At 39.7% G+C, this 7,647-nt stretch overlaps 1 long non-coding RNA gene across 1 annotated transcript; it reads left to right on the top strand.

Moving 5' to 3' along the window:
- The first annotated feature begins 217 nt into the window (after positions 1–217).
- On the top strand, positions 218–6,471 carry LOC105523130. The gene is made up of 3 exons (XR_001003540.1): positions 218–980; positions 3,325–3,422; positions 6,274–6,471. It is a non-coding gene; the product is annotated as an uncharacterized LOC105523130 (long non-coding RNA).
- The last annotated feature ends 1,176 nt before the right edge of the window (positions 6,472–7,647 follow it).

A 7,647-nucleotide genomic window follows, 5' to 3' on the forward strand; every position in this document is an offset into this window, starting at 1 on the left:
CTTGAGCCACTGCGCCCAGCCTGTCCTTCATCTTAAAGGAAAACTGTTGGTCATGTTTGTATATTTTATCATGTTGAATCTGTTCATCCAAACATGGCCAATAGTTTAGGCAATCCTAGAGAGAAGATACATATATATATATATATATATCTTCTATACACACACATATATTCTTTGAAGCTTCACGTCAGTTACAGATAATACTTTACCAATGAAATGTTGCTGGTCCTTTATTTGGGGGATGCCTTATTAGCTTTTTAAAAATTAGTTTTTAATAGCAGCATTTGTTTAAGAAGGAAGAAAAAATGCTTGGTGGTACCTTCTGGAATGTACATTAATCTTGTTAATGACAGTACAGTTCATGGTTGGCAAAACAGGACTTTTGAATCAACCTGTATTGTGTGTGTGAGTGTGTATGTGCTTGAGAAAGAAGGCCAGGGCACTAAAGATACATGAGAAGTGCATGAAGACAGGATGCAGGATTTCCTATGATTTTATGTTGTTCTTAATTAGGAAGCATATTGGCAGCAAATGCTAACATGTGTTAGGATGTTTAGCTGAAGCCAAATAAATGTTTTCTATTACAACTCTGAATTCTATGCCTGGTTGGAACCCGTGCTGTTCTGCTCATGGCTTACAAAATCCCGTTAAAAGTCATCTCAAGGGCCAATTTTCTGTTGGCTCACAGAGCAAAACTACTTTCACCACATGTTTTCCTGAAGGGTTATCTACAACTCCGGGTGGAAGTCAAAGATTGGAAGAGGATGACCTCTGATCCTGGAACTGCATTGCTTGATGGTCAGGAAGGATTCTTAGTAAGCAAACTCAGTTTAATCCCAGAGTCAGAAGTGGGTGTCAACAAGCCAAAGCAACATCCTTTCAGTTCTGCTACTTTTTTGTCTTGGTGGAAGAATAGCCAACGGAAGAAGATGGAGAGTCCAGACCAGAAAAAAAAAAAAAGAAAAAAAAAAAAAGATGAGGTAAAGTAGCTACACTTGTGTACATGAGCCATGTAAAAACATGCTATTTGTTTATTTATTGTTTTGAGACAAGGTCCTGCTCTGTCTCCCGAGCTGGAGTGCAGCGGCAGGATCTGGGCTCACTGCAATCTTCACCTACTGGGTTCAGATGATCCTCTCACTTCAGCTTCCTGAGTAGCTGGGACTGCAGGAACACCCCACCATGCCGGGCTAATTTTTGTATTTTTAGTGGAGACAGGTTACCATGTTGCCCAGGATGGTTTCGAACTCCTCAGTTCAAGTGATCCTTCTGCCTTGACTGTCCAAAGTGCTGGGATTACAGGTGGAAGCCACCGGGCCCGGCCAGTTTTTCTGTCGGTGTCTTTTTCGTTGCTGTGTCTGAGAAATTTTACACACGCTCATATATGTAGCTGAAATGATGCAGGAGTTCCCTGGGACCAGCCGCTTGGTACTCTCATTTATTAATATCAATAAATCAATGAAACCAGGTTGCAAGGCAATCTTAGGTATTTATTCACCATGCTAGGACCGCATTGCCTGGAGCTCTTCAGCAGTTTTTCACTGCAGGGCCTTCACACAAGCTAGTCCCTCTTTCTGGAACATTCCTCTCCATGTTTTGCAAGGCTTATTCCCTCACCTGGTTCAGATCTATTCCCAATTGTACTCTCTCTCTCAGCTTTCTTTGATCCCTTCATCATTCTTTCCTCTATTTGTATTTATTTATTTTTGTTCATTGTTTTCTTCCCTCCTCTAGAACGCACATTTCAAGAAGGAGGGACATTTATTTTGTTTTCCCTGCTGTGCCTCAATGCCTAGGACAGTGTGAGGAACATAGAAGGTGCACAACTAATAATTTATTCACTGAATTAATAGGTCCAGGCTGTTTTTGTCACTTGTTACAGATGTGTGTGTGTAACATTTTCAAAGCCTTGGAAGTTATTAAATCACTTTCTTGCATTTTATATGCAAGATTCCTATTATTTTTAATAAGAGTCAGCTATATATCTAGACTACATTAAAAAAAAAACAAAACTACATTTTCCTTTGCCTTGTAAACAATCCTACATGGTATATGGGCCAAAAAAAAGAAAATTAACAAAAAAGGGAGAATGTACCAAACCATATTCAGTTAGTAAAAGGGGATATTTTTCCATATTCTTAAATGAAGATCTTTTAACCAATATATCCAGTCTCTCATAAACCATAAAATGAAGTGACTGGCTATCAGAACTGATTTTTGGAAGAAAAACTGTCATCTTTAAAGCAGTAAAATCTTCATAAAACTGTGTAAACTAATTACTGGGTTAAGTAAAATCACTGAATTATATCAGGACCTTCAAATGTCTCCAGGGCAGACATAATACAGTAATTCTCTAATAGTCACTCTGTGGAGATACTGTAATGGGCGGGATGAAGTCATTGCAATATTCTCATTTAGTTTTGGTCCTGAGACTTATAAAGAGAATACTGGTGGCAGATTGCACATATGGAAGAGATGCCTATTCATTTCACGTGATACTAGCTGGCCTTTCCAGGCTGTGGATCATGAGCTCAAGGGAGCCCAATGGAGATGGGCATACTTACTTATTCTGCAGAGAAGATATGCCTTTAAATCCACTTGAATGTTTCTTCTCATCCCTCCTCATCAAAGAGAGTGGAAAATATTTGTGTACAGTACTTTTTGCTTGAGGTTATTTAGATGCCCTCACGTATATTAGGTTTTTGCACGTGAGTGAATAACTAAAAACAAGAGCAAGACCTACCAGAAGCTTCAACGGAACAGATGAATCATAGAAGACCTCATGTTCTTTTGAATTAGTAAAAAGCTCCTTAGTTTAAGTAGGTATCTTGGTAATCTAGGATAAATCACAAGGATTGGGTAAACTCAGTGGAATATTGAAGGTTTATTTTATTAGGTAATTTTATGTACATTTAGGCCACGTATGGTGGCTCACGCCTGTAATGCCAGCACTTTGGGAGGCCAAGGTAGGTGGATCACTTGAGGTCAGGAGTTTAAGACCAGCCTGGTCCAACACGGTGAAACCCCATCTCTATTAAAACTACAAAATTTAGCTAGGCATGATGGCACGTGCCTGTAGTCCCAGCTACTTTGGAAGCTGAGGCAGGAGAATTTCTTGAACCCAGGAGGTGGAGGTTGCAGTGAGCCAGGATCACACCACTGCCTTCCAGCCTGGACTACAGAGCGAGACACTATCTCTCTCTCTCTCTCTCTCTCTCTCTATACATATATATACACATACACACACATATATATACACATACACACACACACATATACATAAAATACATATACATAAAATATCATTGTTTTCTCAAACCTCAGACTAATCTTATACTCAATATGGAAGATAATCATAACTCGTCACTCTGGATTATAACTGCTTACATATGTCTTTCTTATGAGATAATTCACCCTTGAAGGTGAGGACTTCACTTTATTTGCTTCATCCTCCAGTGTCCAGTTTGTGGACTGAATGAATAACCCTTAACGGAAACCTGGCTGTGATTCTCTTCACTATTAACTTTTCCTAGAGTTATGAATTCCAGTTAGAAATTTGTTCAGAAAACCACTTGTCCTTAAAAATATAATTTCACAAGACACACAAGTTGATTTCTGCATAGTCTAACATGATGATTTCTACCCTGGTTCAAGGCTGTGATCCATGAAGAAGAGTGATAGGAACCAGACTTCTTAAAAGTGGTATCAGGCCACAATATCAGAAGATAGTGTATGAGGAGTAAAATCGGGAAGACACATTCACATTTACCCAAATGGCTTGCACATTAAAAGCTGTACACCCTCCCCAACTCCAATTAACTCAGAGGGAAATCTTTGTGCGGGTTCGGTTCTCTCTAATGTGCCTGAGCCTGCCATTGCCTGGCTGGCCCCTGTGTCCCTTTGGAATTGATAATGAGGTTCAAGAGAGAGGAATAGTCCTCACTAAGCATGTCACCCCTATTTAGCACCTTTTCCAGGATGGCAGCCACTATTGTTTTATTATGTCTCTGATCAGCTGTCACTATTCATAAAGTAATCACTGCCATTAACACATCACGCCTCAAGCCATCTGTTGCAGCATGGCACACACAGGGCTGTTGGTTGCAAGCAAAGCAGGTGTCACCTAAAAATGACAGTACCACAGTAAAGGTGGGAGGTCATCATGGTGAAAGAGGATATGTCATGTCAAATAACTCTATTTTTTGATGTATTATAGTGCAATGAGCAATAGTATTTCTTGCTCAATTTGCAGAAGGCTAAAATTAAAACTTCTTATTTGAGATACTTTTTTTCAATATTGGTAAGTTATGGAGATAAAAAATGTCATTGAAGTTCTTAAAACAATAGCATCTATATTGCATATGGACTCTTGCATTAAATTTACAGTCAAGTTTAAAGCATTCTTGAAGAGATCTGATCTGTCAAACCTTTATTTGACAAGTGTTTATTGAGCACATACTAAGTGACACTGACATGTGGCTGACCCACTCGAAATATACAGTTGCTCCTTAAAAACAAAAATCACAAGTAATGTGTACAGTGAAGATTCCTGATCTTAGTTGCATTTTTGAGCCTTGGTCTGTCCCTAACACTTATCTTGATTTTGGATAATTTTTTGGATAGTTTTCAGTTTTAATAGGATCCATATTGATTGGATTTTATGTGGATGTATTGGAAAATAAGCTTGCATTGGAAAAATACAAAGATTTCATAAAGTCTATTAAGAAGGACAATATCTTTATAGGACAATTAGTTGTCTTGACCACCTTCATTGTAAAGGGGCTTTATATTTATACAACTGACAGAGGAGATATAAATTTAATTGAAGATCTTAAATGTTGATAGAAAGTGAGACAAGGGATCATAATTGGGTTCAACTATCCTTCTAGCCCCTTCCCCTCCTGCATATACACTGGAATTGCATCCTGAGCTTAACTTCAGAAAATTCACATATTTGCCCTTGGCAAATATACACATATATACATCTATATGTATATGTAAAAAATTAACTAGGGTAGTTAATAATTCTACTCTCCATTTTATTGCACAAGTTTCTGCTCTTTTCCTGGGAGTGAGAAGTATTGGATGAGGGTTTGGATCTTCTATACCATCAGCTACTCTTAGCAACATTGCCTATCCTTCCCTACTGGTGATGAGAGCATCTTGCTGCGTGGGTGGTGGTTCTCAGTTGTATACAACACAGTACTCTTCTCCGTGATGCACGTGTCCACACATCCTATATGCTACTGCTGGTTTAAGGGAATTTCAAGGGTCAATTCAATAGTACATTTAGAATTTAACTTCTATGGGGCATGCTACTCAATTACAAACCAATTGAGGAAGGCTATGTAACTCCAAAGTCTATAGAAAGCAGATACCCATCTTCTATATCAGGACTTCTCAACTACTTTTGAATCCAACTTTCTTTTGAGAAACAAAAATCTCAAGCTTTCTCCCTATCCCTGACAATTTGTGGAATCATCTGTTGTAACCAAAAAAACAAAATCGAGCTTGAATTTTTGTAGTTTGCATTCAGAAAAACATTTTTTATTTTTATTTTTAATTCTGTAATGATCTATATGCTTTTCAAAATGGGTCCCCTTTCTCCCTGGGGATGATATGCCAAGCATAAGGGGCATTTTAACTTTAAGGATGACATTTGTGAATCTGGGATGCACGCTTTTCAAGATACCAGTGAAGCATCAGAGAATGAGCAAGCACGTGTCTCCTGATGACTCCTCATGGCCCTTTCTTTCTTTCTTTTTTTTTTTTTGACAGAGTCCCAGCTCTGTTGTTCAGGCTGTAGTGCAGTGGTGCGACCTTAGCTAACTGCAACCTCTGCCTCGCAGGCTCAAGCGATTCTCCTGCCTCAGCCTCCTGAGTTGCTGGGATTACAGGTGCCCACCATCATGCCCAGTTTTTTTTTTCTTTTTTTTTTTTTTGTAGTTTTAGTAGAGATGAGGTTTCACCATGTTGGCCAGGCTGGTCTCAAACTCGTGACCTCAAGTGATCCACCTGCCTCGGCCTCCCAAAGTGCTGGAATTACACGCATGAGCCACAACACCCAGTCTGACTGATGGCCCTTTCTAAGGAGCCTGAGGTGGTACGTCTGTGATTACCAGATACAGTAGAGTTGATGTTGACCGTTGCACTTGTGACTTAATAGTTTTTATAAAAAGCCCCCAAACTGTTTGATATTTCATTTGCATCAAAATGTAGCTCAAATGGCTTTATCAGATAGGCTCCTTAAAATATCATGTGCTGTTGTTCTAGGCTCAGAAGGAACACAAAGACAAAGAAAAATGGTTCTTGGGTCCTGCCCTCAAGGCACTTACAGTCCAGTTTCAGTTTTAGAAGTTCAACCAAGAACATGGCTAATGACTGCTGGAGATTGTACTGACTATTATACCACTTCTGTTAAAATATTATTTTGGTGGAAATAATAAAATGTAGATTCAAAAATAAAATAAAATAGCATTTTACTGCATTTTTCTGTGAAAGAAATGGGGGAGTCTTGGGATTTCAAGATAATCCAACAAGCTGAGTAGGGCTGGCCATAAGTTTGGAACTCATGAGATCATAGGGGAAACCCAGGAAAATGTTCTCCTGAGGCTTGCGTCTACATTAATATTTTCTGCCTAGGTAACGTGCTTGCTGTGGCTCTGTGAGTAAACAGGAGGGTAAAGAGGAGGCTGACCGAGTTAAAGACATCAGCAGGTTGGGAACTATTAACACTGAGGATCATCTTTCTGCTTTTATTTTCCAGACAGGGTCTCACTCTGACTCCTAGGCTGGAGTGCATCACGGCTCTCTGCAGCCTCAACCTCCCAGGCTCAAGTGGTTTTCCCACCTCAGCCCCTCGAGTAGCTGGGACCACAAATATGCATCACCACACCTGGCTAACTTTTTTATTTTTATTTTTTGTAGAGACAAGGTCTCCCTATGTTGCCTAGATGAGTCTTGAACTCTTAGGCTGTAGTGATCCTCTGGCCCTGGCCTCCCAAAGTGCTGAGCTTACAGGTGTGAGCCACTGCACCTGGCAGTTGAAGATTATATGCGGATCACCTGAGGTTGGGAGTTGGAGACCAGCCTGGTCAACATGGTGAAACCCGGGGGCTCTACTGAAAATACAAAAAACATTAGCTGGGCATGGTGGCGGGCACCTGTAATCTCCCCTGCTCGGGAGGCTGAGGCAGGAGAATCACTTGAACCTGGGAGGCAGAGGTTGCAGTGAGCCAAGATCACACCACTGCACTCCAGCCCAGGTGACAAGAGTGAGACTCCGTCTCAAAAACAAAACAAAGCCAAACAAAACAAAAAGAAAAAAAAAAAAGTGGTCCCTTTAGGTTATAATGGTACCATATTTTTACCATACCTTTTATATGTTTAGGTATGTTTAGATACACAAATACCATGGTGTGACCATTGCTTACGTCATTCAGTACAGAAATATTTGTACAGGTTTGTGTACAAATCTGCACAAATCTGTACAAATATTAGCCTGTATAGATTTGTAGCCTAGATGCAGTAAACCATATCATGTAGCCTAGGTGTATTGTAGGCTATGCCATCTAGGTTTGTATAACTACACTTTTTGATGTTCACACAATGACAACAAAATCACATAACAATGCATGTCTCAGAATG

This window comes from Colobus angolensis, unplaced genomic scaffold, assembly GCF_000951035.1.
Source record: "Colobus angolensis palliatus isolate OR3802 unplaced genomic scaffold, Cang.pa_1.0 Scaffold112, whole genome shotgun sequence".
NCBI lineage: Eukaryota > Metazoa > Chordata > Mammalia > Primates > Cercopithecidae > Colobus > Colobus angolensis.